General features: G+C 44.9%; 1 pseudogene; it reads left to right on the forward strand.

Annotated features, from left to right (window-relative positions):
- The first annotated feature begins 12,189 nt into the window (after nucleotides 1–12,189).
- LOC128108764 (rab GDP dissociation inhibitor beta-like) lies at nucleotides 12,190–13,221 on the forward strand (annotated as a pseudogene).
- The last annotated feature ends 13,053 nt before the right edge of the window (nucleotides 13,222–26,274 follow it).

The raw sequence follows: 26,274 nt of genomic DNA on the forward strand, positions 1-26,274 counted from the left end.
GTTGCAAATGAGATGTAACCGGACAGTTTCACACTTGAAAAACTGTCCAGCAGAGGTCAGCATGAACACACTTTCCAGAGTGTCACCAACAATTAGCCATCAAAACTGGGCACATACTTGTCCTTCTCCTGGGTGGGTGACAGAGGAGAGTGGCAAGTGTGCATATTGCAGATTTAATTACAAATTGGGTTATAGTGCTTCTGGAATTATAATGAAATGATGTACTAAAATATGCTGTAAAATGTACTAGAAAGGCTACTTAGTAATTGGGCAAGGGCTAGAAGATCTTGAGTGTCACACTGTAAATCAGGTCAGCAACTCACTTCTTATGTTGGGACACTGGGGCTCCAGGGCATTATATTTCTAAAGATACTTCTGTCTCTTTAGTTCAGGGAACAAGTTCCAGAGCCCTGCCATAAAATAGCATGGGCCCAGCCCTGTGGGTCATGAGTGTGTGGTAGGATGGGCCAGGGTTCCTTTGGTATCATTCGAGAAGCTTTTGCTGGGGTGTTACAGGCTATTGCAAGACTTTCAGTGGTTGGAGAGAGTTTTAATGGAACTCTTACAGGGTGGTAATTTAGAAACCCCATTCCAGGACATGCTTGTCTTTAGATGTATTTTTTTTTTCATTTTTAGAGTTAAATATGCTGCTGACCATTGAAAACCATTGTATTAACTTTTACAAGTGAATGACCTATCAGAGTGATGTCATCTACTAAACACACTGTCTAGTCACGGAGCAGTGAGTGCTCTGGTGACAAGTGGCAGTGCAAGGTTGTTAAAATTTAACTTCCACCGTGAGGCATTGTGGGGGTGAAATCTTAATTCTATGAGGCCTAGAAGTGGGGCTTTGGGGATGTGTTTAGTATTAGACGATAGAGCCACTAAGTGGGGGCGTGATTCAGTCCCAGTGGCTGCAGAAGAGACATACATACACACCCATACTCACTATTTACTGCTGCCTGGTGCTCTGTGCCATCTGTGGACTCTGTTAGCAAGAAGGCCATCCCTCCATGTGTCCCTTAGACCTTGTACTTCCAGGACCTTGAGTCATAATAAAACCTTTTTAGAAAATAAAGTCATCTTGCCTCTAGTATTTTATTATAGTAATGAAAGATATACCAGTCATTGAATAAAAGACCCAAATCTGCAATCTTTTATTTGTGTTCTTTATACATGCTTATTTTTGCTTTCTACTATATATGTGTGTGTATATAATATGTTACATAATATATGATATTATATAATATAGTATATATTAACTATTATAAATGCTGTATTATAAAATAAAATTCCCTCTACTTCCAATGCTGATGCCAGAGTTTATCCAGCATGTATGTTTTCCTTTAAAATCCCTGTCTGTACGTCTTCATTTCTAATTTCTCTCTGGTTTGCTCCAAATTTCTCCCTTTCTCTGGGTTTCAATTGTTCTTATCTCTTTGATACAAATCCATTTCCCCCTAAATGCCAGTACCTAACCTTTAGAGTAAGTAGGAGTGAATTGAAGACAGCAAATGGCATTTCACATGAAGATTCATGTATGTCCTGATTCATATAATGCATTAATTTTACTGAACTTTCAAATAATTTCCAACTTTAAATATTTAGGTTATTAAAAACAACAAATTTAAAAAGTGAGTTATACGTACAATAAATCTTAACTATAGTTATTCTTAGCTCATTGAGTTCAATGAATGTATTAGCTAGTATTTCCCAAATTTTGACAAAAATACCTGTTATGTACATCAGAGATGCATTCTTGGGTTTCCCACCAAGCTTACTAAGAGTCTGTGGGGTATCTGTATTAGCAGGTCTTAGGTGATCATTGCTGTGATGAAACACTGTGACCAAAGCAACTTGGGAAGAAAAGGGTTTATCTGGCTTACATTTCCATGTCACTGTTCATCATTGAAGGAAGTCAGGACAGGAACTCAAACACGGCAGGAACCTGGAAGCAGGAGCTGATGCAGAGGCCATGGAGGGGTGCTGCTTACTGGCTTGCTGCCATGGCCTGCTTTCTTATAGAACTCAGAACCACCAACCCAGGGATAGCACCACCGACCACGGGCTGGGCCCTCCCCCATTGATCGCTAATTGAGAAAATGCCTTACAGCTGGATCTTATGGAGGCATTTTCTCAATTGAGGTTCCCTCCTTTCAGATGACTCTAGCTTGTGTTAATTTGAGATAAAACTAGCCAGCACACACACACACACACAAAAAAAAAACCAGGCAGGTTTGAAAATATTGGCCTAAGACCAGGTGTTAGTAACCCCACAAACAGAATGGCATAGACCCAACGTATTGCCCGGAACTTTCTAAACGGAAAAATGCTGTGCTAACCTAGTAACTTCTGAGTGTATTCAACTATTTGTCTTAACCTGGAAATATGTAAGTTACTGAAAATTGAATATATTTAATCTTTATCGGCATGTATACCTAAAACACATGGCAAATTATAAGCTATACATTTAGATGGTCAATAAAAGAGGAGGAGGAGAAAGAAGGTCAACATTTTCTTGTTTGGACAATTTTGTTGTTGTTGTTGAGATATGTATTTTTTCATTCTCTTACATTGTAGAAGTCTGTGTTCAGCATGTGTATTTGAAAGTTGGAGTCATAACTAGGATTATGAGTCCCAATGGGTGCGTCTGAATAGTCATGGTCACATGCCAAAGGGAGCTAGAAGTTACCTGGGTGACGGAGGCTTGTGATTACTCTGCTTGTCTCCAGAGGAAAATTCTAGATAAGGGAAAGTGATTTTTGAACATCAGACTTCACAGGTGGCCTTCCTTGACTGGAATTCCCTCAGACACCCAATAGAAAAGTTTGGCCTTTTACTTCGAAAAATATTGGTGATCCCCAAGCTGTCAGAAATGAACTCAGCCCATTCTCTAACGAACAATGAAGCATTTCCCCTCTTTTTCTCAAAGCCCAATTTAATTTCCCACTACCTAACACATCTCAGTGGTGAAATGTAGAGTCTAAGGAAAGAGCCACATGTAATCCTACTTTGAGTGAGACAACATTTGAGAGGCTTGGCTGGGTTAACAATTCTATAAGAAATGGAAATGACAGTTCTTTTTAATGTTTCTTGGTTGAAATTCAACCTTTCTCCATTGAATAGTCGATGGTGATAATGTAATATAAAATGACATTGAAGTTTGGAAACCAAAGATGTAATAGTGCATGGCCATGACCTCCCCTCCCTAACTAGCTGAGGCCAAAATTGGAAGAAATCCAAAGGGCTAGATTTCCTAGAGAAACTCCAGACCAGTGACCCAGAATTTCCCTGGGAAATACATGAGACAAGCCACTAGATGGCAATGTTGCTTAGGAAATAAGAGGCGCGCATCTGAGAAAGAAACAGAAAGCCCTTAGATAATATTTACAACTTCATTACTGGTTTAACTGCTTACTATAAATTTGGACAATATCTTATATTGATAGTGAATGGTCAATATAAAACCATAGTGTCAGAAAATTAATTTAGTAAACAACCATGCCATAACACCTGATAATGGATTTATGCATTTGGTCCCCTTGAGGCTCAAGAACCAAATTCTTAAGCTCAATGGGCAAGGGTGGGGGGTCACTTTTTTTTTTTTTGGTGTTTTAAAATTTCAGTTGAACACCATCATTGTGTCAACCTGGGTTCTTACTGAGATGCAGTGCAATGGTATGTTTGGGACATCCTTTTTGCTCTTACTGTTGTGGAAGACCCGGGCTGCATTCCCAGCACCTACACCATGACTCACAATTGTCTCAACAGCAGCTCCAAAGGACCCAGGTTGACATGTCTAGAATACACAAAGAACTAAAAACATGAAACATTAAGGAAACAACCCACTTACAGTAAAGGCAGGTAAATGAATGGAACCAGACAACTGAGAGTGGGTAACCTGGATCCAGAAAGACAAATGTCACCCATTCTCACTCATACAGGAAGGCAAGAAAAAAAAACACTAAAGTCAAGTGACTATGTGTGTGTACTTGTCTGTCTATGTGTATATATGCCATCCTGAGTTCATGTGCCCCATGTATATGCAGGTGCCTTTGGAGGACAGAAGCTTGGCTTACAGCAGCTGCAGTTTCCTGTAAAAACATCCTCACAAGATCAAGCCAGCCAACATCTAGCATGGATAGGGGAGGGGAGAGCTCACGAGACCCAGTCCCTGAAGAGCTCTTGACAGCTGACAGCTTCTAGGGGAGGGAAAACAGTTTTCTTTAGGGGTGTGGCTCCTGGAGATTGATTACATTCCAGTGGATAGCCCCACCCCCGTGAGTCTATGAGCGTATGAGCAGCACAAACTAGACTCCATAGGTTGGTTTTTTAAAAAAAGACACACACTTGGGATGGAGTGGGGAGCAAATGGAGACTATATCTAGGGGGAGTTAGGGGAAGGAGTTGGGGTAAATGTATTCAAAATACGTTGTTTGCTTGTATAAAATTTCAAAGTATTAATAAAAATATAAACAAAATGGTCTTACTGCAACTGAAAAAAAGAATCCCCCCCCCAAAAAAAAACCAAAAAAAAAAACCAAAACAAATCCCTGCAAAGCAAAGTTGCCCTCACCAAGCTGCTTAGGGTTGCCCTAACCAAGCTGTGTGGTTAGGGACACAGCTGATTCACACCAGGAATCAAGTTTCTTATTAAGTCAATCTACAGCCAAAGACAGAGAGAGTTGTAGTATCGTGATTGCGACACACCACTCTGAGAACAGTGCCCCCTCGAATTGCACAACACCCAAGGCCCCCAGTGAACCTGGGAGAGAGGAGGAGGCTTCAGGACTGGTTTAAACGACATCTTCAAAGTTCTAGCAAAGCCTTATCTAAGAAGAGAACCCTGCTCCCACCCCACCCCTCCCACCTCCTGTTAAGCCTAATTCTTTAAACAGGGCTTCTTTCTTTCTTTCTTTCTTTTTTTCTTTCTTTTTCTTTCTTTCTTTCTTTCTTTCTTTCTTTCTTTCTTTCTTTCTTTCTTTCTTTCTTTCTTTCTTTCTTTCTTTCTTTCTTTCTTTCTTCTTTCCTTCCTTCCTTCCTTCCTTCCTTCCTTCCTTCCTTCCTTCCTTCTTTCTTTCTTTCTTTCTTTCTTCTTCCTTCTTTTGGGGGAGCGGGGAGAAGGGAAGTACTTCTTTAGGAAAAAAGTAATTTGAATTCAAGTGAGGTAATTTAAGTAGTTGCTTTAGATACCAATAACTCAGTAGTACTGTTTTAATGCAGTTAAGAAACAATGGAACGAAATCTATAATGAGCTATGTCAACATCTTAAGGGAGGATGGGAATGTCCCGAGTTGCCTGTAAACCAGCTCAGCCTGTCTGGGGGAGTCCCACTGTGATTTGTGTCTGTTCATTAAGTCCTGTTGGAAACAGAATCAAACCCAAGAAACGACTTTCTCATCCCAGATGAAATAACATGTTATCAGGAACTTATCTCTATTGTCTCAAAATTGAAGAGTGGCGTGCGTGAGAAACAGTGACTCTCCCCGTTTGCGCATCTGGTGACTCGGCTGTGAGCATGGATCCCACCACTCCTCTTCCACCTTATTCCTGGGATGTTTGAGGTCCCACCCTGACCATTGAGCAGAACTGTCAGTCTGACATACAGATGCCATCATTGGCTACTCTAAAAACAGCATGCTTGACCTATCAAGGGAACACTGAATAAAACTCTGAAGGAATTCAGCAGCCGGAGGCTGTCTTATTTGAGTAAAACATCATTGCCATTCGTATTGAAAGAGGACATCTTGTGTCGGAAAGACAGATACTGACAGATAACCGAGGTCTGCTGACTGCAGCTCTGCTGTACACTCTTCGGCTGAGTTCTGAAATATGTATGAATCCATGCACAATACCAACCGCTGGACCACCAGCAGGATCCATTCACAATGCCAACCCCTGGACCAGCAGCAGGATCCATGCACAATGCCAACCCCTGGACCACCAGCAGGATCTGTGCACGATGCCAATCCCTGGACCACCAGCAGGATCCATGCATGATGCCAACCACTGGACCACCAGCAGAATCCATGCATAATGCCAACCACTGGACCACCAGCAGAATCTGTGCACAGTGCCAACTGCTGGACCACCAGCAGGATCCACAAATGATGCCAATCACTGGACCACCAGCAGGATCTATGCATAATGCCAACTGCTAGACCACCAGCAGGATCCATGCATGATGCCAACCACTGGACCACCAGCGGGATCCATGCATGATGCCAACCACTGGACCACCAGCAGGATCCATGCACAATGCCAACCGCTGGAGCACCAGCAGGATCCATGCACAATGCCAACTGCTGGACCACCAGCAGGATCCATGCATGATGCCAACCTCTGGACCACTAACAGGATCCACTGATGATGCCAACTGCTGGACCACCAGCAGGATCCATGCATGATGCCAACCTCTGGACCACTAACAGGATCCACTGATGATGCCAACTGCTGGACCACCAGCAGGATCTGCTCACAGTGCCAACCGCTGGACCACTAACAGGATCCACAGATGATGCCAACTGCTGGACCACCAGCAGGATCCACAGATGATGCCAACCACTGGACCACCAGCAGGATCCACAGATGATGCCAACTGCTGGACCACCAGCAGGCCTGTTTTGATTTTAATGTTAGAAAAAAGAGGGGCTGGAGAGATGGCTCAGCAGTTAGGAGCACTGGCTGCTCTTGCAGAGAGTCTGGGTTCCATTCTCAGCATCCACATGGTGGTTTACAACAGCCTGAAATTCCAGTTCCAGGGAATCAGATGATTTCCTCTGGCTTCTATGGAACCAGGCATCCAGTTGGTACACTTACATACATGCAGAGAAAACACCCACACATTAAAAAAATTAGAGTAAAGACTAGGACCAATCTTGAGCTGCCTGGTCAGACTAAGTGACCAAGGAGAGCTGCCACTCAGACAAAGCAAGTCCACTAACTGTTGTTTTCAAAAATTATACAAGTAACTTAGGGGGAAAAAATCAGAATTTTGTTGTATTTCCTTAAGCTTTTAGACAGAAAAACAAACCCAGCCTGACTTATATGAACCAATTTTTTCTTTTCTTTTACCTTTCTTTCTTCCCCATCTCTTCCTCTTGCCTTCCTCCCTCCCTCCCTCCCTCCCTCCCTCCCTCCCTCCCTCCCTCCCTCCCTCCTTCCCTCCCTTCCTTCCTTCTTTCAAATAGAAACTAAATAGCCCTGGCTGACCTGAAACTCACTATGTAGAGTAGACTGGCCTCACACTCACAGAGATCCCCCTGCCTCTGCCTCCCAAGCGCTCGGATAAAGGACATGTGCCTGACTTGTCAATGGGTGTGTATGAGGATGCACCTTCGTTGTTTTTTTTTCTTCCAAAGCATGTAAAATAACATGCATGGGAGTAGGGCGTGAAAACAGTCTGCTGGCTGAGTCCTTTCTGGCAAGCTGTCCACTTGAGCTCTCCTCACACCCTCTGTGACCTTTCTCCAAGATTTACCACAGGCGAGAGGCCTGCTTTTTATTGTCAGAAACTTCAGACAACTGCCTTGGTGTAGCGTGATTCATTTGTTCCTCTGAAATGTGCACATGTAGTCACAAATCAGCAGACACTGGGGGCCAGCTCCATGATGTCCCCAGTGTCTCACAGTCCTGCCTGCAGTCTCAGCCCCAGTCCCAGGGCTCTGCCTGACTAATGAGCTCTGAAGTCTCAGAGCCCTGAGGGGGGCACAGCAAACACGGAGGAACAGGGACGGTGTGATGTTAAACAGAACATTCTCTGAGCTTTGTTGAGAGGAGACAGCTGGGCATGACTTCATCACTTCCCCTCTTTCAGGGCTTTAAGAAGAATAGCAGACCTCCTGGGCTCCCCGGGGAACATGGGGTTCCCAGTAACTCGGGAAAAGTAGGGTGTGCTGAGATGAAGATATTGCCTGTTCCCAGGGATGGTTCCTTCAGGACTTAGACCAGCATTTTCCAGCACCAGCCCAAGGAGGATGGGATTTGATCCATTCTTGGAAAGCACAAAAACACACTGCCCACCTCAGACTCTGGCGTGACACAAGCTGGAGACTCCTCTGGGTGGCTTTGCCTTGATTGTGTGGAGTATCCCGATAGGGAAGCTGGTGTCAGAAAGGGAGGCTTCAGAGTCTGGTCAGCCATGATTCTCGAAGCTACCCATGCCTCTCAGAGTAGCTTCTGAGAGGAGTGGATGCCAGCTGTAAACCCTTGGGTCAAAGGCTTCAAATGTGGGGGTGCCATGATCCCTTCAAGAAGACGACAAACCCAGGGCATCAGATTTAGGGGCATTTCATTCTCAGGCAACCCTAGACAGAGGTTGGGAGTGTGGTGGTTTGAATGAAAATGGCTCCCATAGGCCCATAGAGAGGAGCACTATTAGGAGGCATGGCCTTGTAGGTGAGGTCTTGTTGGAGGAAGTGTGTCACTGGGGGGTGGGCTTTGAGGTTTTAGAAGCTCAATCCAGGCCCAGTGTCACTCTCTCTTCTTGCTGGATGTAGAACTCTCAGCTACCTCTCCAGCACCATGTTTGACTGCATGCCGCCCTCCTTCCCTTCCATGATGATAATGGACTAAACCTCTGAATCTGTAAGCCAGCTCCCAATGAAATGTTTTCCTTATAAGAGTAGCCATGATCACGATGTCTATTCACAGCAACAGAAATTCTAACTAAGACACAATCTCATGGGAAATACTTGCAGTCCCACAAGACCTGCTCCACTCCTGTGGGAAAACATTGCCATTCATGATGGTGCATCTGCCATGAGCAAATGTTTTTCACTGGGTCTCCCTGTTAGAGGTTTTAACACCTCAATACTACTATGCTTCAGACCAAACCTCCACAACGTGAACCTTTGGGGGACACACTCCAACCATATCTAAACCCTGTCCCTGGAGCAAAGTGACAGATACTGGTAGAACCAAAGGCATGAACACTGGCGTCTGCCTCTGAGGTGGCAATCAATCTGTCTACTTTCTCTGGCCTCATATTCTCATCACTGTCTCCTGGAGCCACATATAGCTCCATCATTGAACAAGGACCAACTCTTTATCCTTTGGGTATAAGGATCAGGTGATTTGATCTGTAGACTCCTTCTCAGATCTTGGATTTAAGACAGATACCTAGAAACCCTTGCTCTGCTCATGGCTCCTTTGTGAACTAGGGGACACTGAATAACTTCCCAGAGACTTACTGTGGTGGTTTGAATGAGAATGCCTCTCATAGGTTCGTATATTTCAATACTTGGTCTCCAACTGGTGGAACTGTTTGGGAAGGATTAGGAGGTGTGGCCTTGTCAGCTTTGAGGTTTAAAAATCCCATGCCATTCTCAGTTAGCTTTATCTCTCTCTGCTTCCTGCCTATGGGTCAGGATGCAAGCTCCCAGCTACAACACCATGCTTGCCTGCCTGATGCTATGCCCCCTACCATGAGGATCATGTTTGTAAGAATTAAATTTAACCATACAGAACAGGTGCTAAATAGATGCTCTGGGAACACAAACCACAGAACACTAGAGAAACAGCTGTGGAAGTTACCAGTTCTTCATTGTCAAGGAGCATCTTGAGCATCTCACTTTCCTGTGACACTCCACCTGGCCTCAGCCCTCTGTCGCCAGTGTCTCTGAGTCTCTGTGTTTTCTGGCCAGAAGTTCCTGACCACAGACCACCATGGGCAGTCTAGGAACCTCAGGACTTTAACCTTGGGTTGGTCCTTGTCTTAGTAACAGAGGAGCAAGTAGAGTGTTAAGAGGGCAGATGGGTTTTCCTACAAGATGCATTGAAAACATTTTTTGAAAAGTAATAAGAATTGTGCATAATGACTTAGTAATATGTGTTTTTTTTTAAATGGGAAAGAGAACAGACACTTGGAAGGCTGAGTAGCCTTAAAACAGCCCAAAGGGAGTATTTGGAATGTTTTACCACAAGGGAATGATAACTATTTGAAGTGAGGTGTTTTATTTATTTGACTTGATCATTATACAATATATGTGCATTAAAAAATCAGAATGCACTCATGAAATTGGATAATCATTATGTCGATTAACAAGACAACAGATGGGGGCTGGAGGGATGGCTCTGCAGTTAAGAGTGCTTGCCGCACGTGTAGAGGATCGGAGTTCGGTTCCCAGCACTCACATTGTGGGGCTCAGAACTGCCTGTGACTTCAGCTCCTGTGGAAGCTAACACTCTCCTTTGACCTCTATACACAGCTCCATGCATAGGTGCATAAACACAGACACATGTATATACACACAAGTAAAAAGTTAAATATATTTAAAAAAATAAAGCAAACATTTGTCTCGGTAAAACACACCAGGAGCATCTTGCCGTATGTCATCACCCTACTTTGAAATACTTTGCATGGTTCTAAGACAGGAAGAAAAGCTAAGAACTAGAAGATAAGGAATCTCGACTCCTATTTTTGTCGTGATGAACTCACAAGCACTGGGACTAAAGATCCATGCCCTACTTCATGAAGTAATGAGACTGTTCTGCGGAATCCCTATCTCACATGAGCCGAGTAACTGGTGTAATTTCTGACCTGCTCTGGCCTGAGGTGCTGATGACAGAAGTAAGTCTACATTCCTCTTTGCATAGTCAGTTTTGACGTCAAATGTCTGTATTTCCGAGCACAAGAATTTTGTCTAGTCTAGTGGATGTCAAAAGCAGATGGCACGATCCCTTCCAGTCTGCTGATGTAAAAGCTTAGCAAAGTAGGAATCGCCACAGGCCCACTCCCCCATTTTCCTATTAACACAGATGACAGCAGAGTCTGAAAACCAGTCATAGTTTAATACTCTGGTAAATCCTTTGCTTGACTGCTCACACTTTTAATAATTGAAAATTCAATTAACTTGACTATATGAACATAGGCAGGGCACAAGCTCGGGTTTTATGTGGAGCCCAACTTGGAGAACTCCCAGGCAGCTCATGGACTCTTTTTTTTCAGCATGAACCTGCAGGGCCTTATCCAGCCTCCCCCTCTCTGATTGCCATGTGGCTCTCACCACAACTTTAATCAGGACCAGGCTTAGCCTGATGTGAAATAAGATCTAAAGGCTTCGAGAAGTCACCCTAATGAATCTGGAGCAGCTGGGGCCCACAGGCCAAGAGGAGCGGGTTAGAAACCACCATTTTCAGTCTGGATTTCCAGTCCACCTTAAAGGGAACACTGCTCATATCTTTGAACCTTGGAAACACTGTCTGACCTCGGGGGCTCCCTGTGAACCTGAACTTGGCTTGTACCAGTTTAGGAAATGACAAATGCCTGTTTGAATAACGGCATGCCTGGGTCTGGATCATTTGACTTCAGTGAGGGTTCGAATTTGGTTTTCCAGTAAATAGAAAGAGCCATGGACATTGTTACAGGTCAGGTCAGTATGTGTCTTTTCAAGAGTTTAGTTGATTCCCATCACTGCAGCCAGAGGGAAGCTTTGCGGGTTGGAAAAAAACTGCCAATTAGGTGTCCTTGGCATGGCATGAAATGAGACATTGGGCCTGAAGCTTCAGCGGGGCCTCAAGGACGCTTAGGGGGAGCCTAGAGCAGAGGCAGACGGGCTTGGCATGACGGTCACCTCAGTCCACACTGACCCTTGGGAGGAGTGAGGGGAGGCGCTGTGTCTAGAGAGCAGCACCCATTGCCTGCCACAAGCTGGCTTTGCAGTCCTTGGTGGAAACAGACGTGCGACATTCTCTTGTTCGGTACCCAGGAAACAGGCTGGAGACATCAAACCCTTCCTTCTAGACCTGTCACCTCGTAGCTTATGACTCAGGCCCCTTCATTTACTGTTTGTACAATGGGGTTAGAAAGGTCAACCAGATGCACTTTACGTGAGATACCCAGGAGAATTGTTACAGAAGTAAGTAGGACGTGTAGACTTCGGGTTATTAGAATTCAGTCTGACAAACCCACAATGGCCTCTCTCTAACCAGATGAATAAAGAAAACATCTCTACTGACAGAACTCATAACATGTTTACAGAGCTTCTCAATCCTGTCACTTTGGGAGTGGACTGACTGTAATTCAGTTTACACCCACGGTTTAAACTTATGTTTGATCCAGTGGCTGAGAGGATAATTTCATAGTATTTTAAATCTCTTCATTCCCTAATTCTTCTTCAGGTTGGTACTCAAGTGAGTACGGGATGGGCATCACAAGTCTGTGTGCCCATCATTTGGGATGCATAAGTCATGTTTCTAAGGTTTGTCTATAAGGGGGGAGGGGGGGAACCTACAGGGTTCCTTCCACCGAAGCAGAAGCTCTGACATCTAGCTTAATGGGACTGTTTGAAAAACGCCGCTTCAGGAAGTTCCTCGTTTATGTTGCCAACTTTGACGAAAAAGATCCTAGAACTTTTGAGGGCATTGGCCCTAAGAAGACCTCAGTGAGAGATACGTATAAGAAGTTTGATTTGGGCCAAGATGTTATAGACTTCACTGGCCATTTTCTTGCACTGTACAGAACAGATGGCTACTTAGATCAGCCGGGTTATGATACCGTTAACAGAATTAAACTTTACAGCGAGTCTTTAGCAAGATAGGGTAAAAGCCCGGACCTTTATTTGCTCTATGGCCTTGGAGAATTGCCACAAGGATTTGCCAGGTTAAGTGCTATATATGGAGGTACCTGCATGTTGAATAAACCAATTGAAGAAATCATTGTGCAAAATGGGAAAGTGGTTGGTGTGAAATCTGAAGGAGAGATTGCTCGCCGTAAGCAGCTCATCTGCGACCCCAGCTATGTCAAAGATCAGGTTGGAAAAGTGGGCTGGGTAATCAGAGTGATCTGTGTCCTTAGCCACCCTATCAAGAATACCAGTGATGCCAATTCCTGCCTAATCATCATTCCCACAGAACCAAGTCAACCGCAAGTCAGATGTCTGTGTTTGCATGACCTCCTTGGCACACAACACGGCAGCACAAGGCAAATACATTGCCATTGTAAGTACAACTGTGGAGACCAAGGGACCGGAGAAAGAAATCAGACCAGCTTTGGAACTCTTGGAACCAACTGAACAGCAGTTCGTCAGCATCAGTGACCTCTTTGTACCGAAAGGTTTGGTTACAGAGAGCCAGATCTTTATTTCCCGTGCCTATGATGCTACCACTCTCTTTGAGACAACCTGTGATGACATTAGAAGTATCTATAAGAGAATGACAGGATCTGAGCTTGACTGCGAAGAAATGAAGCGCAAGAAGAATGACATTTATGGAGGAGACTAACAGCAGTACATATAATGTAAATAGGACAAACAAAATTTGGCAAATAATGTGTATTGTATGAAATCAATACTGCAAGCCCTGCTTTTATGATCAAAATGGAGATTGAAGAGTGCTATACCAGTGAATACTCCTTCCCTTCACTTTTCTAATATCATGTATTAACTTGTTTTCATGGAGTGTCTAGTCAGAATTGGTTGGTTCTGTTCAATTTAACCAGACTGGCTTTTTTTTTAAGTGAAGGAGCTGCTCTAAACAAATATTGATAGAGAACTTGATACAGTACTTGTATCTTTTAATCAGTGTAGCCTTTGCTATTGGGTCTGCTCAAGAGCTGGATCTATACAATTTGTGCAGATTGTATAGATATTGGGAGTCTAAACTGAATATTCTTTGGTTTGGGAAAACATTCAGAGTTTTCTGGCTTTTGCTATGTGAAGTATTAAAGCAGGGCCCAAACATTTTGTTCATGTCGGTATAAACTTCTAACTAAACTTCAGACTTAGGAAGTTGTTTGGAGGGAAGCCAGTATGTGGTATTTTAACCTACTACAATTGCTGAGAAGGAGAAAGGAACCTTATGTATGGTAAGTAGGGAAAACATAGGTATGTCTTCTTCAATGGACCAAGCTGCACTGCGGTATTGATTTGACAGAGCCTCAATTTCAATGATCTCTGTCTCAAAATGGCTCCAAGTGATTACTGTACTGCAAAATAAAGTCAAACTCTGGAAAAAAAAATAGTCCTTAGTGACAAGAGCTTGGGATGTAAATGTCCCGTACTCTGAAGACGTGTGTACAGAAAGCAGCTCAGCGCAAATGGAGGATCCGGGTTCTTCCCACTCACCTAGAAGTCACAAGTGGATCTTGTCTCTAGTGTAGCTACTAAGCAAATCTTGATTTACAAATGTTTCTAATTGCAGAAGCTGCTGGGAAAATACACCCACTGTGACCCACACATTCATTCTGTCTGTTTACTGTGTCCCTCCCACAGAGTCGGATACTGTGGTTTGCTTGCCTAGGATAGGTTGGATGGAAGCAGCTGGGAGACTTCAGTGGAAAATTCTTGATTGAACCCACTGGTGATGGAAGTTGGATGTCATCTGGACTCTTCTGAACTCTTCCCATGGAAATGAGAGCAGCTGAAGCAAACCTCACATAATGACTAGTACCCATGTCAGATTCAGAAGTTCGCTTTCACCTCTGGCTCCACTGGCCCCTTTCCTTGAAGTCTTATTTTGCACTCTGCATCTTAAAGCCGCTCCGAATTTTCCACACCCACGTGACTCCAGGCTTACCTATGTCTTCTTGAGCCTCCCATCCCTGCAGTCCTGAACACACAGGCGTGGGCTGTGGTAGCACTTTTGTTGGAGGCTTCCTGTCGGTTCCTATCAGGGAGCTTTGCTTTACCACTGTAAATACTATATACAGCAAATGACTGTGAAATAATCAGCACAACATTTTTGTATTAAATCCTTTTTCTGTCAGGGTTGTCAAGACACCAGGCATCTACCAGGCATCTCACCTGCTCTGACACACACAGACCACACTGTGAAGGACTGGGTGCAGAGGCCACACTGTGATCTTGTCATCTCACTGGCTCTTCTGTGTTCATTTTCTTGCTTTCTCTTGATTTTAGCTTTCCTTCATTTCTAGGTATCTCCCAGAATTCCATAGCCTTCTGCAGCCCTTATGCATAATGTAGTCCCAGACTCACCACTTCGTACCTTTCAAGCTCTACAGAGGACCAAGGTGGACATGTCTGCTGCCTGTGACAAGGGTGCTGCATCCATGATCTCTCAACAACATGACTGTCTGCACAAGATCACACCAACCAACACGCCAACACAGATGGGAAAAGGGTTCATAAGGCCCCACCCTCAGTTGCAAAGCTAAAGATAGGGGGCTGGAAAGATGGCTCATCAGTGCAGAGCATGTATCACTTTTCCAGAGGACCTGAGTTTGATTCCCAGCACTCACATCAGGTGGCTCACAAACACCTATAACTTCAGCTCCAGTGGGATCTTTGGCTTCTTCAGGCAAAATACACTCACATGCATGTGCTGTGTTTCTGCATAACTAAAAATAAAATTTAAAAAGAGAAAAGCTAAAGGTAGTCAATGGCTAGAGAGAGAGAGAGAGAGAGAGAGAGAGAGAGAGAGAGAGAGAGAGAGAGAGAGAGAACAGACAGACAGAATTAATTTTCTCCAGGGATAGGTCCCTGATAGGTCACTCAAGACTGAGTGGTCAACCCTAAATCTGTGTGCATGTGGGCAACACTAACTGGATTCAATGTGTGTGTACAATAATAATTATAGAAGAACAGCACATGAATTTGGGAGGACGATATGGTAGTGGGGGACACAGGAAGAGATGTAGGGAGATAAGGAGGGGTAAAATGATAAACTATAGTATATCTGTGCTTGAAATTCTAAGAAAATAGTCCATGAATAAAAATGTAAATTTCATGTTCTTAAGTAAGATGGGGGAGTTTCCCAGGTTCCAGTACTTACTGATTGTCCTCCATCAATTTATCTTATCTAATCTCAGCTCTCTGTCCATAAGCTGAGCACAAGAACAACTTCTGGGGTTAAATGAGGCAGCTCTGATCAGTGAGAGCCAGAGATGAGGAGAAGGATAAGGATAACACAGCACCGAGTCAATGTGGTAAGGGCAGACACGCGTCTTCCCACAGCTGGTAAAGCCCATCCTGTGTAAAACACAATGGACCCTAATGTAACCATGGACTTCAGTTATTAATAGAGAAGTTCACCATTAGACCAATACTTGCCCCAAAGCTACTGCAGTAATGCAAAATGTTGGTAATGAGACATCAGGGTGGGAGGGTTGATATGAAAAAAAAAACTAACATGATAGACCAGTGTTGGTGATAAAGATGGCAATGCTCGTTATTGCTTCAAACCTATCCTGGGTTATTGATGAGGGACAAGGACAGGGGTATTGTGCAAAGTCCAGAATGCTGTCACTTCTTACATGTTCTATTAGCTAAGGAAGTAAGCCCAGCTCAGGTGCAGGGACTGGAGAAACAGACTAGACCTTTTATTATTTGTTTGTTTGCTTTTTGTTTTCTTTCTTTTTTCCTTCCTTCCTTTCTCTTTTCTTTTTCTTTCTTTCTTTTTTTTTTTTTTTTTGAGAAAGAGTTTCTCTGCGTAGCCTTGGCTTTCCTGGAACTAGCTCTGCAGACCAGGCTGGCCCTGAACTCAGAGATCCACCTGCCTCTGCTTCCCAAGTGCTGGGGTTAAAGTCATGCACCACCACTGCTTGACCAGAATACTGTTAATGACAGGAGGTGCAGTGTGTACTGCAAAGGACCTGGTGCAGAGATCACACTGTGAAGACCTGGGTGCAGAGACCACACTGTGAAGACCTGGGTGCTGAGACCACACTGTGAAGACCTGAGTGCAGAGACCACACTGTGAAGACCTGGGTGCAGAGACCACACTGTGAAGTCCTGGGTGCAGAGATCACACTGTGAAGACCTGAGTGCAGCAATCACACTGTGAAGTCCTGGGTGCAGAGACCACACTGTGAAGACCTGAGTGCAGCGATCACACTGTGAAAACCTGGGTGCAGAGATCACACTGTGAAGACCTGGGTGTAGAGATCACACTGTGAAGTCCCGAGTGCAGAGACCACACTGTGAAGGACTGGGTGCAGAGATCACACTGTGAAGACCTGGGTGCAGAGATCACACTGTGAAGGGCCTGGGTGCAGAGACCATACTGTGAAGACCTGGGTGCAGAGATCACACTGTGAAGACCTGGGTACAGAGATCACACTGTGAAGGGCCTGGGTGCAGAGATCACACTGTGAAGGTCTGAGTGCAGAGATCACACTGTGAAGACCTGGGTGCAGAGACCACACTGTGAAGACCTGGGTGCAGAGACCACACTGTGAAGACCTGAGTGCAGAGATCACACTGTGAAGACCTGGGAGCAGAGACCACACTGTGAAGACCTGGGTGTAGAGATCACACTGTGAAGTCCCGAGTGCAGAGACCACACTGTGAAGGACTGGGTGCAGAGATCACACTGTGAAGACCTGGGTGTAGAGATCACACTGTGAAGACCTGGGTGTAGAGATCACACTGTGAAGACCTGGGTGCAGAGACCACACTGTGAAGGACTGGGTGCAGAGATCACACTGTGAAGACCTGGATGCAGAGATCACACTGTGAAGGGCCTGGGTGCAGAGATCACACTGTGAAGACCTGGGTGCAGAGATCACACTGTGAAGACCTGGATGCAGAGACCACACTGTGAAGACCTGGGTGCAGAGACCACACTGTGAAGACCTGAGTGCAGAGATCACACTGTGAAGACCTGGGTGCAGAGACCACACTGTGAAGACCTGGGTGCAGAGACCACACTGTGAAGGACTGGGTGCAGAGATCACACTGTGAAGACCTGGGTGCAGAGATCACACTGTGAAGACCTGGTGCAGAGATCACACTGTGAAGTCCTGGGTGCAGCGATCACACTGTGAAGACCTGGGTGTAGAGACCACACTGTGAAGACCTGGGAGCAGAGACCACACTGTGAAGGGCCTGGGTTCACTTGCAGCCATCTTCGTTTAGATAACCACCAAGAAGATGATCACAGGTTTCTGCTTATCTCTCCTTCTGAGATTTTCATAGGGGCCTTAGGTCCTTCACACTCAGCTGACCAAATTCCTGGAACTTTTCCTTTTACCTAATTAGAAAGTTTGAGTTTTTAAACTTGACATTCACCAAAGCTTAAGATTTTAATCCGGAAAGACAAAGGGAAAGAAAATCCCCTCTAGAAGGCACTCAAGTCCACTTTGACCTTAATGCACGGGAGCTTTTGTGAAAGGGACCTACAACCTGTCCCAGGCCTGGAACACATGTCAACAACCAGCTCTGTTTTTATTGTGTTATCCAGAGCAGTGATCTCGGTTGCTCAATTACACTGGAAAAAGAAAAAGAAAAGGATTCTATACCACAATTTACGAAGCCCAAGACACTCGAACAACCGATAACCTTTGCTGTAAGAAACAGGGGTAACAGCCACCCTGGGAATAAGCACATATTGGGCTTAACTCCACTCTAGACATTTCATGATGTTTGGTGGAGAAATGCTCCAACTCATGGTCTGGTTGCCACGGTTTCCATCAGTTAGTTGCCCTTGGGCTACTGCTGACGTCTGTGGAGAAACACTGTGCAATTTTACGGGAAAAGTATTAAGAAGAAATCCGCCCACATCATGAAGAAATGGGGTTGAAAATTTTCCACTTCGCTATATGACTTATATTTTTAGTTGTAGGAAAATATTTGGCTTCTTCATCATAGGCTCAGTGTGGGATATCAGATGTTCTGAGGAAAAAGTCCTAAACACCATCAGCTGTTGAATGTACATGAACATTGACCCTACCTCTGCCCCAGACACCATGTGCTGTCTGTCTGTCTGTCTCCTCTTGACTCCAATATCTAGGACGTGCGTCTGAAGGGATTAAAACTCTCTCCGTTTCCTGGGGAAGGGGACGTGATGTGTCTCAGAGTATGTCTTCTCTCTGCTTATTCTGGATCTGATGTTATGTTTGAGAATTGTTCATTCTTAATGCAATTCCATTTCTCCAACACCAAGGAGCCAGTTGTAGGGAGACTTCCTGCTAGCCAGGGTCCAGGCCAAATGGAAAAGAGACAGTTTCTGCCTTTCTTTTTCTGAGTCATTCAGTCTTGGCTGATGCTTTTAGAATATTTCCCAAAGTGTATCCATGGAGAACAGATCCAGTAGAATGTTCCATAGTCAGATAACTGAGGAATGCTAGAAACCAAAACTCTGTTCTTGGAAAGCTGCTGTGCAAACCAGCAAGGAAAGCTTCCAGAAGATTCTTTGTAAAGAAATGCTTTTCTTTCATAGTCCAGTCTTCCACACATGCTCGTTTAGAAGCTCTTTAAGAATAACCATTCTAAATAATAATAACTCTTCTAAACACTGTAGGCAATTCTGTCATGCACTGAGGTAGAGCAGGGGATGGGGCAGGGTGGGGGCATTCTGGCCACTTAAGGACCTGTCTCGTGGAACATGGGTTGTCCCTCATCTCACAAAAGCGCTGTTAGTGACTATACACACTTTTCATTTCTAGTCAGAGCTTTAGGGATGTGAATGTCAGCAACATGGGATGCTCAGAAATTGTGGTGGTTTGAAAGAAAATGGTCCCCCAAAGGGAGTGGCACTATTAGGAGGTGTGGCTTTGTTGGAGTGGGTGTGGCCTTGTTAGAGGAAGTGTGTCACTGTGGAGGTGGGCTTTGAAGTCTCATATGTGCTCAAGATACTGCTCAATGTCTCAGACTACTTCCTGTTGCCTGTAAGCTGTAGGACTCTCAGCTACTTCTCCAGCACTATGTCTGCCTGTACACCACCATGTGCCATCATGATGATAATGGACTGAACCTCTGGACTGTAAGCAGGCTACACCAATTAAATGTTTTCCTTTATAAGAGTTCCTGTGGTCATGGTGTCTCTTCATAGCAATAAAAACCATAAGACAGAAGTTGGTACCAGGGACTGGAGTATTGTGGTAATAGTCTCGACCATGTTTTTGTTTGAAGGAATATAGACCTTGGCATTGTGGATTAGAAAAGCAGTTGAACGCTTTAAGTGCTGCTTAATGGGACACACTAGCAGGAGCATGGAAGACAGTGGTGCTGAATGTGATTTGATGAACTGAGGGGGGCTGGCTCATGATGTTTCAGAGGAGAAGACTTTTAGCATGTTGCCTAGAGACCGTTCTTGTGATATTTTGGTGAAGAAAGTGGCTGCCTTTTGCCCTTGTCTGAAGAGTCTCCTGAGGCTAAAGTGAAGAGTTTTGGATTAATTCCCTTGGCAGAAGAAATCTCAAAATGGCCTAGTGTAGACTCTGTTGTGTGGTTACTAGTGTTAACTCTAATGAAGATTTATAATGAAAAGGAACAAGCTGAGCAAGGAAAAATATTTGAGGAGAAAAAGAGCACCAGGAGGTGAAATGGAGCTAAGTCCTGTATTCAAGGAGATAAACAGATTAAGAAATGAAATAGAGAGAGTGGTGACCTCAGGGCAAGATCTCACTCAACTAAGTTTCCAACTTGTGAAAAGGAATAAAGAAAAGCTTAGAGTCAGGGATGATGGTACACACCTTTAATCCCAGCACTGGGAAGACAGAGTCTGGCAGATCTCTGAGTTTGGGGCCAGCCTGGTCTACAGAGCAAGTTTCAAGACAGCCAAGCTTAGGCAGTGAAGGACAGAAAGCTGGTGAAGATGTAATTGATTGATTAAGGAGATCATGTTCCAGCCCCAATAAGCAGCAGAACTTGGCAGCTTTGGCCATGTGGTTCTGGAGTTAAGGACAGAAGAAATGAGTTATGGAATTTTCCTCCACGCCTAAGGAAAGACACTGTCAGGGTTGTCCGTGAATTGAGGCTCAGAGAGGCCATTGTGTGAAGCTGTGAAGGAGAAGCTTGGATTGTCTTGGAGACCCCAAGATGTTGGCGATGCCAGAGCTGTGGGATACCTGCCAAGCAGAGCTGCTAAGAGTGAGTGGAACCAGCCCAAGAGAGAGAAGTGTGTTGCAGTCAACAGAGCTGAAAGGAGTTGGAAATCTGAAGACTGTTTTGACATCAGGCATGGAGTTGTAGAGTTCAGAGTTTGCCCAGCTGGTTTTTGGTCTTTCTTTGGTCCAGTATTTCCTCACTATGCTCCCTGCCCTATGTTTTAGAATGGCAATGTATATCCTGTGCCATTATATGTTTGAAGTATGTGATATGCTTTTTGATTTTGATTTTACAGGGGATTACAGTTAAAAGATTACATGAATCTCAGAAGAGACTTTGAACTTTAGACTTTTAAATAAGTTTGAGACTGTTATAAACTATGGGGACTTTTGAAGTTGGACTGAATGCATTTTTGCATTATGATATGGCTACAAGGCTTTGGGGGCCAGGGAGTGGAATGTGGTGGTTTGAAAGAAAATGGTCCCCAAGGAGGTGGCACTGTTAGGAGGTGTGGTTTTGTTGAAGTAGGTATGGCCTTGTTGGAGGAAGTGTGTCACTGTGAGGGTGGGCTTTGAGGCTTCTTTTGCTCAAGCTTCACTCAGAGTGAAGTGATACTCACTTCACTTCCTGTTGCCTGCAAGATGTAGGACTCTCAGATATTACTCCAGCACCACATCTGCCTGCACACCACCATGTTTCCTGTCATGATAATAATGGACCAAACCTCTGAACCGTAAGTGAGCAACTCCAATTAAATACTTTTCCTTTATAAGAGTTGCCATGATCATGGTGTCTCTTCACAGCAATAGAAACCCTAACCAAAACAGAAGTCAAAACAAAAGGCTTACCCCCCCCCCCACAATTAAAAGAATACATCTTAAAGAATTAGCCACGACAGGGCTGGGGCTATAGCTCAGTGCTTAATCACTTCCCTAGCACAGATGAGGCTGAGGTCTCCATCTGCAACACTAAAAGCAGATGAAACAGCAAAACAAAGTGATAGAACCCCAGAAAAAAAAGAAATAGTTATGAAGAGTAAGAAAGGAGAGAAGAGAGAGTGTGAAGGAGGGAAGAAAGGGAGGGGGGATGAAATGAGGAAGACAGGAATTCTGAATAAATGAAACTGGAGGTCCTTGCCCTCTGCAATGAACTTGCCTTGCTCTCGATCTCCATAGTTTGATATTTATTGGCTCCAAAGCAAGGCAGAATGGGTATGAATCAAATGATATGTATATATCTATATATTTGAATGATATATAGATATATACATATATATCACTCAGTTACTATAATCAACATACATTTATCATATATTATGTTAATACATTATATAAACCATATAAATTAATATATTAATATGTGTATATTAATACATATTAATAAATAATATAGTCTATACTATAAATACATATAAAGGCTGAGCCAGATCAAGAATTTCTTTTTTTAAACTTTTTATTGATTCTTTGTGAATTTCACATCATGCACCCCAATCTCATTCTTCTTCTCATCCCTCCATATCCACTGCCCTTGCCATTACCCCAAAAGAAAACAAACAAGCAAAAACAAAAATAAAAAACCCAAACCAAATCAAAACAAAACAAAAAATCCTGCTTTGGAAGCTGCAGTGTGTCGTGGTGTGTCACCCTTTTGCCCAAACAGCTTTGCTTGCAAATGTTCACAGCCATGGGTCGCTGGTCTGGTTCCAGGCCTCTGGCTTCTGTCACACTATCAATACTGGACCCAAACCCGGACTCTTAGATATCAGGCAAGAGGCAGACCCGCACCACAGAGTCCGCTCTCCAGCATTAACCTGGTGAGGGATGGGGCCAGCTCCCTCCAGCACCAAAGTCAGCAAGGGACCGGGCCAACTCGCCTGCTCTCACCGCCTTGGGTGGCTCTCCCACGCTGCCCAGGTAAGAGGTAGGGCTGGTTCACCCGCACCCACACCACAAGGGCCAGCTCTGCTCTGCTGCCCAGACGAGTTGCTCTCCTGAGTACTGCAGCCTGTGAGAGGCTGGGCCAGCTCTCCGGCTCTCAGGACCAGCTCTCTCATCTGCCATAGGTGCCAAGCGAGTCGAGGAGAAGCTCCCCCTTGCTCACACCTCCTCATGACTTATGCGGACGGGCCAGCTCTCCTGAGTGCAGCGGCCAGTGAGGGACGGGGCCAGCTCTGTGCAACTCTTGGGCATCAACATGGCCCCGGGCGGCAGTGAGACAAGGGGTGTCCACATAGCCTTTGTTGGTAACATGGGCCAGGGACATCGACTCAGACCTCTGCTGCTGCAGGGCCACAGACCCAGACATGGCCTTTGGCAGCGGCATGGACTGTGACAATCCATGGCCTTAGGTGGCAGCTCAGGCTACTCACATCAGGCTGTTCTTCACTGCCCTCACATCTCTGGTTCCACCTCTCTTCATAGCGCTCAAACTGTTCAGCTTCTCTTTCTCTACCATCTCTCTACCCCGAACTTGCTCAACGCCGTGCCGCCCACGCGCTCGCACCAGCGTGGCTGAGGGTAGGGGTGTCTCCAGGGTCTCTTACGTCTGGCCTGCCGCTAGGAAGCGTTGGGAAGCCGAATCTGAACTCAAGTCAGTTGCCACAGCGGCTTCTTTATAAGGTACTGGCCCCCTTTTTTGACGCTGGGTCAATTCTTCTTATCATTGACTCTGTGAAGTTTGCCTTCACCAGCCAAGCTCTAAGAGAGCAGGAAAGTGCGTCTGCCCTGTCCCGCAATGTTCCCCAATGCCAAGAAGCGGGGCTTGGCCCAGAGTCAACACCATCTTCCACATTTCCCGCTCTGCCTCTCTCAACAGAGCGCACCACTCCGTTTTCCTGTCTTTCCCATCTCTCCTTCACGTTTCTGTGCTTTGTAGTGGCGTCCAGCCCCGCCGGGGGTAGCGCTTGGCTCTCTTTCTTTGCCCCTGCCCCAGGTCCCAGATCAAGAATTTTCAAACTCCCTTAACCTGCAAACCTTTCTTAAAAAGTGCATTATTGCGACTGTGTGTATATGGTGTGTGTGTGTGTGTGTGTGTGTGTGTGTGTGTGTGTGTGTGTGTGTATGTCTAGGTCAGAGATCAACTTTCTGGAGTCAGAACCTTGCTGAAGAAGGGTCCATCTTGTTTCTGCTCCTCTTCATCCTCTGGGCTGGTTGTCCTGTGAGCTGCTGCTGGCAGATTCTCCTGTATCCACCTCCAGTCTCACCGTAGGACTGCTGGAATTACAGATGCACGCCACCACATCCAGCTCAGCCCTCTCCACCCCTCCCTCTCCACCTCCAACCACTCCACCCCTCCCCACCCTGCCACCCCCACCCCCTCCACCTTTTTGTTTTGAATGAATTCTTACTTGGAAATCCCAGACACGTAATAATAGGGTGAAGGGAAATTCTTTTGATGTGGTAGCATGGAAGGGAGCTACAACGGTGGGGTGGAGGTGTGAGAGGCTGAGTTCTCCTCTACAGACCTTCTCTAACCACTGTACTGGCTTCAGAGCTTGAAGATTTCCAGGTGAGTGAGGTAGGTCCCGAGGTTTCTTGCACACTTGACATTCTAGTTTTGAATCTTCTTATCTTGGGAGAATGTGCTTAAGAATAACACAGACCAGTCGGAATTTAGGATCGTCACAGCATGGTTAGCAGCCAAGGGGAGAATTGCCAGGCAGTCTTAATGCAGCTGCCTGCTGGGTTTGGAGTGTGGCAGAGAGCAATCTTCGAAAGCAGCTCCCGCTTTGTCTTAAAAGCCCAAACCCAGTCCCTGCTGGGTGTGATGTTAAATGCATCCATTTGTGGAACTGGGCTGAACTGAAGAGACCTAGCACTTCAGGTACACATCAGGGAAAGAGCTGATGGTTTCTTTACTCCGAATCAATACAGATCGTCACTTTGACAATCCAGGTCCACACACAGATGATAAAAATGCTCATGTAAGTTTCCTCTACATTGTGGATGCTTCGAACTGAGCATCTGAGGCTTCCTGTACTATGATGCACCTAAAGATGCTGGGAGACATGCATCCACCTGAATTTGGGCACAGAGCTGCTCACTCATAAGTTGTTATGGTGACTGTGTCTATGAATGACTCGTGGTGTTGACCAGAAGAGGGGCATGTTTGCACACCACGGCATCATGCTTAGCCGGACTCTCAGGGAAGAGTGACGACACACTTTTGCATTTGTTTAGGACTCTGGAAACGCTCTCCCTCAAGACTCTATCTGGAGAGAACCCAGATGCACTCTACAATGGATGGTAGCTTCACAAAGACACAGTCCATTGTTTGTGGAACCTACTGGAAAGAGGCAAAGACTTCCTTTCTGATGACTGCCTAAGCAAAGAGCAAGTCTAGGAATGGAAGATAGACATGGACATCTCAGGGCAGCCATTATGGGATCCTGAAGAGACAGCCCAGATTGAATCAGACTTTTATGGTGTCACTCGATTAAGGGTTATAACAAGAAATTCCTCAAAACTAGAACTATAGGTTCATGGTGAAACCCACTGGATGTTTGCCATACTTACTGTTTATAAGATCAACTGGTGTCCCACAGGCCACAGTGCCTCAAAGGAAGGGCACCATGTTTCTTTACTTCTCGGGTACTTTATATCTCTAGACTCTGGCATAACACCCAGCACATAGTAGGTGATTCTTTGACCTGGATATTCTCTTCTTGCCTTTCTTGGACCTATATCGGCAGTCCATCCCAGGGCCTTCTGTCAAGTCTCTTCCTGTGGGGTGGCTCTGTAATATCACCTTTTCTTTATAAGCACTTCAAGAAATCTCTAAGTGTGTAGATGCTTTGGTCTCAAGTTACTACCTTGTCTTACAAGATGGGAATTCCTTTCTGCCTTATTTTTTTTTTTGTCTATAGATGCTGACTGCCAGATTTTATTACCATCTCTGCCTAAAAATATTGGTCTTCAGAAGCCAGTTTCCCATTCCCAACAGAAGGCAAACTAATTAGAAGTCTTTAGGGCAAGTTTTATGGGGGCAAAAATGCATTTTTAGAGCAGCCGGGGGAACTGAGAATACCTTAAATAAAAAATAGAAAGTGAGAGGGTCTCTTGGGTTTGCAAATGTCCGAGTGAGGAAATCAACCAGAAACCCCACTCCCCCAAGGGCATCGAAGGTAATGTGGAGGCTCCCAGAAGAGCTGAGGGTAATCCTTCAGTGCACAGACAGGCTGCAGGTGGCATGTTTCAGAGATCGAAGAAATGGGGCACCCTATAAATTTTGCTAACTAAAGCACCCATAGCATATCTACTATTTAGAGTCTGAAACTTGGAGGCAAGTGAGAGAAACTGAGGCATGAAACAAGTTCAGCTTTCTAAGTTCTGGGGGCAGGGTAGGAGCAGCATTGCAGAAGCCAGGTGATTTCTGTACGTGAGTCTCAGTTTCTTAGAATTACAGGTCTTAAGCAGGACAGTCTGCCATCTAATTTTGGCTCCACGATTAATAGCGTTTCCAGGTCATCACATTATCCACTTTGTTTTTCAATTTTGTCATCTAGTGAACGGAGTTTATCACAATACTTACCTTATAGTGGTTTTGTTCA

The sequence above is a fragment of the Peromyscus californicus genome, unplaced genomic scaffold, assembly GCF_007827085.1.
Source record: "Peromyscus californicus insignis strain IS unplaced genomic scaffold, ASM782708v3 Scaffold_13__1_contigs__length_99412109, whole genome shotgun sequence".
NCBI classification, from domain to species: Eukaryota; Metazoa; Chordata; class Mammalia; order Rodentia; family Cricetidae; genus Peromyscus; species Peromyscus californicus.